Below are 11,647 nucleotides of genomic sequence, written 5' to 3'. Positions count from 1 at the left end.
ACACACATCCAGATACTCCCCCACCCCCGTGCTCCTGCAGGACTTTCCATCTGCCCCGCCATTGCAGCATTCACGAGCCACACCTGGTACCTCAAGGTATGTACAAAAAACACCTAAGCTGTGTCTATAGCCAAATCGCTGATTCTCCGAATCAGGGTCAAATCTTCAGATTTCGTATTTGGCCAAATTGAATTGTGACAGTGATCGTAAATCAGCTAATCAAATCACTGTCCTCCAAATTGGGCCAAATCCAAATCGAATACGGCCTGCTTTGTGCACCCCTAGTGTTGACCACCCAGAGGTCAGTTTGCAACTGAAGTTCATAATAAAAGGTCCAACTCAAACAGTGAAGTATCAGGGCACTAGTGTGTTGAACATACTGGGCCAAAGGGCTAAGTCATGTAGACCAGCACAGATGGATTGTTATTCTTACTTCTCTTTTCATTGCATTGGTGTACCAATGAGGGATTCCCATTGTGCTAAGCACCACATATGCCTAAAGCAAAGACAGTGCCTGTCCCAGGGAGCATGGAGACAGGAGTTGGAAACAAACTGCTGAGGGAACACCACACATTATAAATTGCAAAAGGACGAAAACTGTGAAAATAAATAGTTCAAAACCAGGCTGAAATGCTTTGGTATTCATTGAACAATTCTGAATAAGGGACGTAGGCATGAAATTATTATTGGTAATAACATTATTATTATTAACAACAACACTAAAAATGATGATAACAGCAGCAGCAACTGCAGCAACAATAATAATAATGTTTGAATTATTTACTCTGAACAGCTTGCCTGGCCATTTATTATAGGCATATCTAGTAAATTCTTCTTATAGTGAAATAGTACTCACCAAAAAAACAAATCCCTCTCTATGTGCCTTTTCTATCAAGGTCACCGTGATAAGAGAGGGCTTTTATAACAAATTATCATAACTTTTTCAAGTTCTGGGACCCAATCCTACATTCCATGCATACCCAAACTCCTGTTTGAAAAGAAAATGGGATCACTTTCTTGGTATCCGAGGCTTTAGCCAGGTCTACAGTAAATAAAAACATTTGTTGGTGCAGCTATGTCAAAGATCAACTGTGATGGACAGGGTGCTGATAGTCATGGGAAAAAAAACAAAACAATGCGCTTTACCCAATTACCCAAGCAGCATGTTAGTTGGACCCAATTCTGCAGTGTCTGTATAGATTAGGTGCTTCAGTGGGGCTTTTTGGCACTTTTATCTAAACTGATTTAAAAGTGCCAAAAAAGCCCCACTAAATTACCCAATTTATATAGACATTGGGTGAGTTGGATCTAACTAACACAAAGCTGTTTCTGGGCATGCTGTGGGCTTGGTGCGGGGGCATGTGGAACTTAAAGTAAAGCAACTATTTTGGGATTTTTTTTTTACACGTCTGTAAGCAGCCACATTGTTTACTGCTGTGACACCTGACTGACCTAACTGCCAGCAAAAGCCTACAGTGCATACACAGCTATACTGGAAAACAGCCCTTTTGCTGCTATAGCTTATTTTGCTCAGGAGTTCAACGCCTGAAGAAACTATAACAGCAAAGCTTAGTTTTGCCAGTATGTACTGTATCGAAAGTAGAAACACTTTACTGGTATACTAGATCAGTATTACTCAGCCTCCAGCTGCAGGTCAGATCCAGCCCAAAAAGTCAGCCCCTGGATCTTCCCAGGGGTCTGGAAATTTGGTGTTGGAGGAACAGTGGCCGCATTAATTACCTATCCCTTTCTGCCAAATTTATGGACCCATGGGGCACCCTGTAGGCCAGACCACTTGGCCCTGCACATTAGATCATGCCAGCTTGCAGAGTTGCACTGAGGCAGTATCACAGATTCAGGATGGCACGTGACTGACTGCATCCGGCACACAAGGTAGGGTAACATGGGGTTGGGCCGGGTTGCGGCCACATCCGGTACACAGCTGCATCCAGTGCATGGGGTTGGGCCACATGTGGAGTTGGGCTGGCATGCGTCTGGATGCAGGAACAGGGCCAGGTCACATACGGCGCTGGGCAAGCGTGTTGAATCTCATCACAGACCATGCACGCTGACCCAGCACTGGGTCTATCCCAGGGACTGACTGTATGGCTGAATAGGTTGAGCACCACTGTACTTGATAGATATCACTAAAACAGCAAAACCCTCCTAGTATGAACATGACTTTGGTTTATGGAGTTTGGGCCCAATTTCAACCACCAGAGTTTAACTGGTGCAGTCTTGTCTAATGAGGATAAGGAAAGCCTCACAGCGCTAGTTGAAACCAAGACAAACCGCTGCATTGATTCCTGGCCTCCAAGGGCTAAAACGGGGACTATTTTCAGGTGTAGACAGTAAATTTTATTTCTACATTTTGGCAGTTTCAGTGCTTTTTATATTATTCCTCTGTTTTATTTTAGTACTTTAACAGCCTCTTTCCTTGGCTAGTTTCTTAACTTTTTCCTGTATTTCCATTGGAATTCTTCATGAATAATTCAGCAATACTCCTAGCTGGAAGTGAATGCCCTCTGCAGATTTTACCAGAAGAAGGAGTTAAATGAAATTACTTCTAATCTCTTTATCCTTGTCACACCACTCTGCTATGCAGTAATACACCAAAGAATTTCCAGAAAGCAAAGGTTGGCGACTTAAAGTAGCTGCCTCCCTGGTTTTCATATTCTGTGCTATAGGCATGTTTTGCTTGTGGGTAAAAGGAAAGCAATTGTGGGGGTGCTGGGGGCAGCAGAAACATTGGAAATATAAAATGTGAAGGATTTCTTCTTCCTTATAGAAATGAGCCCAAACAAACCATTCCGCTAGGAAGTTTAGATGATGTTTTAAAAGGTTAAATTAAGGCAATGGTGTGACTTTATTATGGAAGATATCAGTAGTACATTGTTAATCCCTATTAGAGAAGTAAACCTGCAAAACAAATAACAGGATGTCCTTGAGCTCACCACAGTTGTGTGTTAGACAGGTTTTCACTCTTTACTGCATTGCATAATGTAGGCATACACATAATGCCACGTAGCATACGAACTGTCCTTTCATTACTGGGCTTGATCCGGCTCCCTTTCAAATTAAGGCAATATTCTCTTTGATTTACACAGCCACTGAGCCAGGCTAAGGCAGAATCCAATATAGAACAGGAGTTAGAAGCTGGATAGCATTTTAGTAGAATATATCACCCTATTTCCACTTGGAAGCCAGTCTTTCCTAAACACGCACACACTCTTACCACTACTGAAATCCCATGGCAACTAATGGTATTTGCCACCTGCCTGCTTCTTGTCTCTCCTTTGTTAATAAGGCCTCAACTATTAGTTCCTTTTGAGATATTCCAAGCAAATTATATTGCAATTTTCTTGGCACACCATAGTTATCAGTCTTTCCAATACTGTATTGCGTGTATAGGTGGTATTGTATGTTTAAAAAAAACAACAACCATAAAATGTTGGTTGGGAGGAAAAGGCAGCTGCTACTATTCAATGCATTTGTGTCTTCATAAATCTGTTCTATTATTCAGCAGCCTAAAAACCTACAGATTGCTTGGATCATCTTTCTGCAAAAAAGCCAGAAACTGTTTTTAAATCTTCCTCCCAGATTAGCAAGAACCTTATATACCAAATTTGAAGTTCATACCTAGAGCCAGCACCAGCCCACACTAATATGTTGAAACAGAACATACACAGGCTGTTTCCTTACAAAATATGAGATAAGGTTCTCACAGCTATCCTCCTTCTATTCCATTTCCCTTATTAAGCTGTTTAACTCAAAAATACAGAAAGGTAGTTAGCCCTATTAGTGTGAAGACAGGGTAGAGATGCACAAACTTTTGTGAGCCTAAACTCACTTCATTTGATTCAGTAAAAGGATATGCACACCACAGTTTATCAAACAGAGAGATTTGTATGCAAAAGGCAGCAGAGGAAGGGTGTGGAGAGGGGGACAGTACTGGGAGAGGCAAACAAGTGAGCTTGGGCTCACAACAGCTTGAGTATTTCTGATTTAGTTAGTCTGTAAAGTGTCTCTACCCTGCCTTTTACCAATGAATAGAGTATCGCATGTTCCCAGCAAAGTTTCCCTGGGTAACTCTTGCAAGTAAAATGTCACAGAAAAATGGACCTATACAAATTCTTCTAAGAATTTTGTCTTTTCCTACATGCATACAGTTTGCTGGGTTTTGGGTTTCCCATTATGATTTAGAGCCACTTATATTATGGAAGAAGAATTAGCTGCAGAATATTAGCAACAGCAACTTCCCAACAATTTCCATTTAGGCACAAAAGTGAGCAGTTTTTCAAAAATTGTCAGCAAGGGCTGGGCAAAGCTTTTTGTGTAAATAGTTTATTTACCAAAAAAAACACCATCCCCAAAAACCCAAATGGTTTGGGATTCACTGAAACTATGCAAATTCAGACTGAGTTTGCTAAATACATTCATCTGGGAAAAAAATAAAAACATCTCTAAGACTTTGAAACATTTTGTTATGTCATTTCTAAATTAATCCTTTCAACTTTTCGTTTTGAAGCAAGGTTTTGTTTAGAAACAGAGCTTTTTGAGTAAGGGGTTAAAAAAGAGTCAGAAACAAATTGCTTCATTCAGCCTGAAATGAATTTTTAATTTTTAATTTTGGTGAAAATAACTGAAGGAAAAAACTGCTTTGGGTTGACTCAAAAAGATTGTTTTTTTAGTTAGCCATAAAAACTACATTTATTCACAGTACTTCTGCTTCCAATTTTCCCATCTTCCCTAAGGCAGGCAAAACCTCAGTGCTGGCTTTGAGGGTTTCTGGAGAGCTATACTCAGTTGTTTCTGAATAGAAATATTTCAGACATGGGATTCAGTCCCGCATGATCTTAGTATGTGAAGCTCAGTGATTTCATTAGAAGTTCCTGGCCTTGACATCTTACAGGGTCAGGCCTTGATTATGTGGTATCTTCATCTTGTTTGGTAAGCTAAAATCATAAATGAAATGAGCCTGCTTGTGCATACATAGCATACCCAGACCACCCACAGATGAGCTATCAAATGTGAACCACAGAACTCACGTCATGACTTCAGGGCTTTAATGATAATCCTGCAGTATTGCTAATGGTACTACCAAATGTAGAACAATATAAACCCTTATAATATGCTTACATATATGATAGGGTTTTGTGATCCCTTTCCACTACAGTTTTATTTTGAGTTGAGGAAAGTGTTTAGTTTTTTGTTTTTGTTCCTCATTGCAGATCTCTTTTCTTTACTGCCACTAAAAATATAGTTCAGTTAATATTCCACTTTGGGAGGCACCAATACCAGTTGTGTGCTTAATGTATCCCCAAACAAGGCATCCTGATTCAAATAAGAGCCCAATTAATCATTTTAGGCTTTGTTACCTGAAGGAGTAAACCTTTCTAGGATGAGGCTTATGCAGCAAAAAGGGAAGTGGGGCTTGGTCAAGTCAGAAGCTTAGGACCTTTGGGATCTCTGCGCCACAAATTAACAGAGGCCTGAAAGGATGTGACAAAACAGAAGTAACGGGTAGTAACAGAGGAAGATGCTGAAGGCTGCTAGCTGTCTGCTGAGCCACACATCCTTATGTGGAAATAAGAGCAAGAATTCTTGAGTGGAACTAAGATGAGAGTCGGTGCTTGGCGTGGGAGGAAGAGGATGTTCTATTTCTGCTTGTTTTCTGGAAGGGACAAAAGTTGGTTGGGAGCAAAATACTCGGCATTCCACTTAGCCTTAATCTGTCATGGTTGCAGGAGCTTTCAAAAGAATCTTCCCAATGGAACTGAACAACTAGTTTGGTTCCGATTTCCCACTGGAACTAAAGAGCATGAAATATGGTTAAAATAATCATTGACTGGGTACTATTAATGAGACTTTATGGTAGCTTGTTGGTTAGTGATAGAAAATTGCTAACAATTGCCTACAATTCAGGTACTATATGTGATCATGAATTGAAATGCCTGCTGAGCCTTAGGATATGTACATGCTTTTTTTGCTTTATCACTAGAAATGGTTGAAATTGTTGTTGTAAACTATTTTTGATGTTACTTGCTTATACCAATGTATCCAGTGAGGGACATAGTAAGACTCTCTTTGAATAACATGAAGCATGTATGCTTCCTTTTACCAAAAGATATTAAAGATCAGATATGATTTTAATCAAAGTTACTGTTCAAGACAACAAAGACTCCTGTATGCAATATGAGGCACTTCCTTGTTAGACAGAAGTGTTAACCTTTCTGAAGTTTGTTTAATGAAGGCATACATGTGATTTCCTGTCATCTTGTTAATTTTGAAATGAGAAGGATGTTAAAGGTTCAAATCACGGGAATTGTTTTGGCAGGCTGATTCCATTAGTCACCAATTTCATCAAAACCTGTGAGAGGTAACAATTTTTTAAATGAACAGAGACAACTTTGTTTCCTAGTAGTTATACCTACTTTAAATAACATAGAAACATCTAATCCTCTTAGCTTTTATGCCTTCACAAACAAGAATTTGTTTGCTAAAAACTTTTAATTAGTCCAATCACATGCAGTAAGTATTTAACAACTCTCAAGAACAACAGATATCACTCGCACCCAGTTTCTGGAGCTAATTCTAGGACCTTTTCATTATAAATTGTAGAATTCAGATTGCAGTGTGAGTGACAGCTGGCCCAGTTTTCCTAGAGAAATGGGTAACATTCCTAAGTGGCAGTTCTCTGCCTCCAAAGATGATTTCATCACCTTTTGCCAGTTTCCATTCTCTGTTCTCTAGCTAGAGTACTATCTCAATTTGGGTACAGAAAAATAAACTAAAGAAAGTAAGAATCTTACCCCAGATTTAGTGGGTGAGATGACTGTGGTCATTGAGGCATCTAAGCATATTACGAAGCAAGATTACTAAACCCAGAATCAGAACTGGGAAACCAGTATATGTGTCTTCACACATGGATGCATGGGGTTGCTTACATAGGAAAGCTGAGGCAGGGAAAGTAATGGTAATGACCATGTAGCCATTGATAGGGAGTGAACCCAATTAAGAAATGGTCAGAAAGAGAAAAGTCAACTATAGTAAAAAAAAATGCCAATGAATGCTGCATAAAGGGTTAAATGTGCATATTAATTAGCATCCCATTTAAATCCTAGATTCGCCAGAGACAGATTTTTTGAGTTATACATTTAAAAAGACTTCTACCTGTTTTGTAAATCAAAAATGTGAAAATAATCTATAACGTAAATACAAGCAAATTGGACAATCCACAAGGCTAAATTTGCAAAAATCATATTTACCTTTCCTACATCTGCATGACAGGTGCCTAGCCATATAATTGCAGTTTTTGGTACTATAGTCTCACTTCCAAGGCAACAATCCATCTCACTAAGGACATACCCTTTGGCTGGAGAGTGTAATGGGTAATGTCTGCTTCATGGCCTGGTGGTTAGAGTACATAAGCAGCAGGTTCAAATTCATACCCCTCTTAGGTGAAGGGTAGATAAAGCTGGCCCATAGTGAATACTGGATTCTGGTACAGATCATTCTCAATTCAACAATAATGGTGATGCCAAAATGTGACTTCTCACATGCATTTCAGCCTTTGTTCTAGAGATCCATTTTGCAAAAATGCATAGGATCTGATTTTCACAGGAGGAATCTAAGCAGTAAGGCTGCTGTAACACAGTGGGGTTTTGGATAGGCAGGCAGAAGATCTGCATGTCTGGTAACTGGAAACCAGCCAAAGCACGCTAGCACTAGAGAAGATCTGGGGCTAGCACACCTTAGCTAAACTCTCTGATAAACAACATTTGTGCCATGTAAATTTCTGTGTGAAGTGCCCGTCACCATCCCTGAATATGCCTTTTTGTTACTGGGCCAGCCACCAACACATGTAGCATGGGTCACTATAAAGAAGTCCATGCTTTCCTGGGGTGTTGGTTATAGTCATATTGGTGTAAGGACTCAGGCAGATAAGGTTCTCTGGGTAAGTGTGATATCTTTTATTAGACCAACTAAATAGTTGGAAAAATTGTTCTTTGCAAACTTCTGGGCACAAACACACTTCAGGCATAGGGAGAGTCTGTTAATGTTTTCTGTTCTCCTGAATGGAATAGAAAAAGCCAATACGCAAAATGCAGATACAGCGAGGATCAGAGGCCATGGGAGACGATAGGTGTTTGACAGGTAGGTGGGCTGGGGAGAGAGGGGAAATGTTGACCTGGTGCTAAGAAAAATGCAGTGTCTACTTCATAAGGTGCTGGAGTGCCAGCATCCCAGAAAAACAAAACTAGGGGGTGGTACATGGCAGGGCACACTGCATATTTATACAGTTAATCATAAGTGTTGCTTTTTTTTTTTTACAGTGACTACCAGGTTTTCTAAAAATTCTAAACCTGGTGACAATAAATAAAACTTCATATACTGGCTTTGTTGTTGTGTATTATTTTTTTGCTAAGCATGATGTGATGGGGGGGAAGAAAAGAGAAAAAGAGAGAAAGAAAAAGAAGAGAAAGAGAAAAGAGAAGAAATAGAAAGAAGAGAGAAACAAGTGAAGAAAAAGGAAAAGAAGATGAAAAGAGAAAAAGGAGAGAAAGAAAAGAGAGAGAAGAAAGAGAAGAAAATAAGGGGTCATAGAGTAAAAAAAGAGGAGAAGAGAGAAAGAAAGAGAAGAGAGGAAAAAAAGGAAAAAGACAGGGACCTACCAAATTCGTGGCGGAAGCGGGCTGTGCAGCAGCACTTTTAATTATGCAGGTTTCCCTGCACACCCCCTTTCTGCTGATTTGGTGGAGGAGCTACACTTATAGCTCACTCCTGATCAAGAGAGGTGAAAACTGCAGTTTTAAACATGGCACCATTTTTAACTCCCTACTGCTGGTTGGCCAAGGGGCTCCAGCAGTTCCGCTGCTTGCTCCTGACCAGCAGAGAGACAAAAATATTGGCATGTTTAATACCACTGGTTTTGCTTCCCTGATGATTCATTGGGGAAACACCTGCAGTTGCTGGGGGAGGAGGGGTTATTACATGATTTAATCCTGGTTTGGAAAGTAGCCCTAGGCTGGTAGCACTGAGGCAGGGGGAAGCCATAGGGCTGGGCTCTGCGGTGCACAGTGTATGTTGGAGGTTGGAAGAGGTGGGGGGGGCTTATGCCCTGCTTAGCTGTGCCAGGCAGCTAGCTCCAGGGGTGGGCAGGGGCAGCAAGGGAGACATCCCGTATCCCCACCTCACCACCCCACAGCTCCTGCTCCCAGGGAGCACAACCCCCCCATCCAGTGTAGGCTCCCACCCCCAGAGGGCTCCAGGTCTCATGCCCGCCTGCATGCAGGCTCCCCCACTGCAATGGGCGCCAGCTCCCCACAGAAGGCAGCTCTCCCTAGAAAAAGAGAAAGTGGGGGAAGGGAAAGAGGAGGAAGAAACTATGAGGATTGGCCGCCAGAGCCTGGCTCCCCCCCCCGGGCAATGCAAGAGCATGGGCAAGCAGTGCAGGCATTGGGTACAAGAGGTGACAGCAGCTACTGCTGCTGCTGGTTTCTCTTCCCCTCCCTGACCCCCCAGGCACCAGGGACGAGCTCAGGAGAACACAGGCAGGGGTGCTGTGTCTGAGTTTGTGAAGTGCTTAGCACTGCCACAAACATGGGTATGGGGTGAACAGAACACTGACTGTGTTCTCCTGCCCTTTCCCTGATGCCTGCCATGGCGCTGGGACTTGTGGCTGCTCCAGAGAGCCTGGTGCAGCAACTTAAAAAAAATGTTTTCTTCACATGTGCTGGAAGTTGCCTATCCCTGTGATAGAATGTAGCTGGTAAAATGTAGAAAGGTTACCTGGGGTTATCAGATGGCAGGCAGGTTATAATGTGCTATACATCCAATGTTTATATTTAGTCCATGATTTTTTATATCCAGTGGATTTATGAAATGAAGTTTGTAGGCTTGTCTACGAAAGGTGTTTTGTAAATTCCCTTTCAGGATTGTAACAGAGATTGGAGAGAGTGGTTGTCTTGTGAGAAGTGTGCACCCACAGGTAACTGGGCATTTTTGTCTTTGGTAGATTTTTGGTGTGTATTCATTCTGGTGTGCAGTTGGTTTCTCCTACATATTTTCCATTAAGGCATTTAGTGCACTGGATGAAATATATTGTCTTTCTGGAGGTGCAGGTGTAAGATCCAGGAATGGTGCTGTTTCTGTTGTGGGATGTAGTTATTGTGGGAGTGGTGGAGATAAGATGGCAGGTTCTACATGTCTTGTCCCCGGCATGGTCTGGATCCATTTGGTGTGTTTTGGGCCATAGGAAGTTGTCTGCTTGGGTTCCCTTGTTTGTGGATTTTAGGGAGCATGTAAAAATCCCTGGGTTGGGTAGTGGGGGTGGGGGATCAATTTCTGTAGTTTTCCTTGTAATTCAGATGGAAATGATTTGATGGTGGTTTTGAGTTCTAAGGTGAAAAGGGGAGTTGCATCTTCCTCTAGTTTTTTATAGGTGGTGTCAGAGTTGTCTGTTGGCTTCTTTTATGTGATCTTCATGGTTAAGGATAACTATAGCTCCTTTATTGGCTGGTTTTATTACTATTTGGTGGTTGAATCTTAGAGATTCTATGGCTTTTCACTCTGAGAGGGAGAGATTGTTATGGTGGTGTTCTTTCTTTACATGCTTTCCTGTATATTCCATGAAGTATATGCACCTTGGAAAGAGTACAAGAAGAAAATATGGACTAGATAAATGACCTGTTAAAAGTAAGCAAAATGCCATTAACATCAGTGGAGCTGTGTCCAATATCACCAGTAGAAAATTTAGTCCTGTATATTCCAGCAGAAGCATAATCCAGCATGCTAAGCCTTGGTAGTGGAAAATTTTATCAGTGGAAGATGCTATCTGCTTGCACTCTGTTATGAGGTCAGGATCAAGACAGTGCAACCCACACACGGGGCAGGGCCAGGTGATTCAGTGCATTTCACAGGCAGGTTGAACTGGCATCTGTGTCTAGAATTTAGAGTAGCTGTTTCCCCAGGCAGAACTCTTAGGGGAGGAAGGTAGTGTGATAGCACGGTTGGTCCTGCCTCAGGAGGAAAGCCTCAGCTGGTGCAGCTGTTCTCAGGAGCAGTGAGGGATTTGAAACACCTGTGCTCACAGGAGGGACTGGGGCAGGAGTGAAGGGAAACCCTTTTTCAGTTCAAGATGCAACTTCTACAAGAAAGTTGAGTCTTTACAAATTTCTTCTTGACTGGAAGTGGAATTTGACAAATAACCAAGAAGGACCAGTAACCCTATAAATAAGTAAGCCAGATTTCGTATTTATTTATTCCAGTATATATTCTCTTATTTCTGAGGTGTTACTCTGCAGTTACACTGGCATCCATATTCTTGCTTGTAATCCAGTGCTTTGAGGTGTTACAAAATTAGTGCAACAGAAATACAGTTGTTGTTGTTATTATTATTATTATTATAGTAGTATTCACAATTTTCTTTCTGTATTGCTAAAAGTTTCATAAAGGCAGGGAGTATTTAAAGTTCCCTACAGCCCTGTCCATATGTAACTCTGGTTTTGTAACTGGTAGGGTTTGCTTAAATTTTAGCTTTGAGCTAACTGATTGCCAGTTTAACATGAGACATTTTATACTTTTGTGAATGGCTAGTGAGGACATTTCCCCCCCCCCCCCCCCCACTCCTTACGTCTTTTTTTAT

The 11,647-nt window shown here is 41.4% G+C and overlaps 1 protein-coding gene across 2 annotated transcripts in view; it reads left to right on the top strand.

The window, feature by feature from the left end:
• The window catches only part of RBM47 (RNA binding motif protein 47), a 197,543-nt gene that overhangs the window by 64,949 nt on the left and 120,947 nt on the right, over positions 1-11,647 (top strand). Inside the window, exon 1 of one of the 2 annotated variants that reach the window (XM_019526185.1) lies at positions 11,000-11,239. The exons of the other annotated variant lie outside the window; for it this stretch is intronic. The gene's annotated coding sequence lies outside the window, so the exon portion shown is untranslated. Of the gene's footprint in view, positions 1-10,999; positions 11,240-11,647 lie in introns of those variants that run through there. 2 annotated transcript variants of the gene reach the window in all.

This window comes from Gavialis gangeticus, unplaced genomic scaffold (genome assembly GCF_001723915.1).
Source record: "Gavialis gangeticus isolate Ggan-Ray unplaced genomic scaffold, GavGan_comp1, whole genome shotgun sequence".
Lineage (NCBI taxonomy): Eukaryota > Metazoa > Chordata > Crocodylia > Gavialidae > Gavialis > Gavialis gangeticus.
The sequence above is the reverse complement of the archived record's forward strand: the minus strand, read 5'-3'. Positions and strand labels throughout refer to the sequence as shown.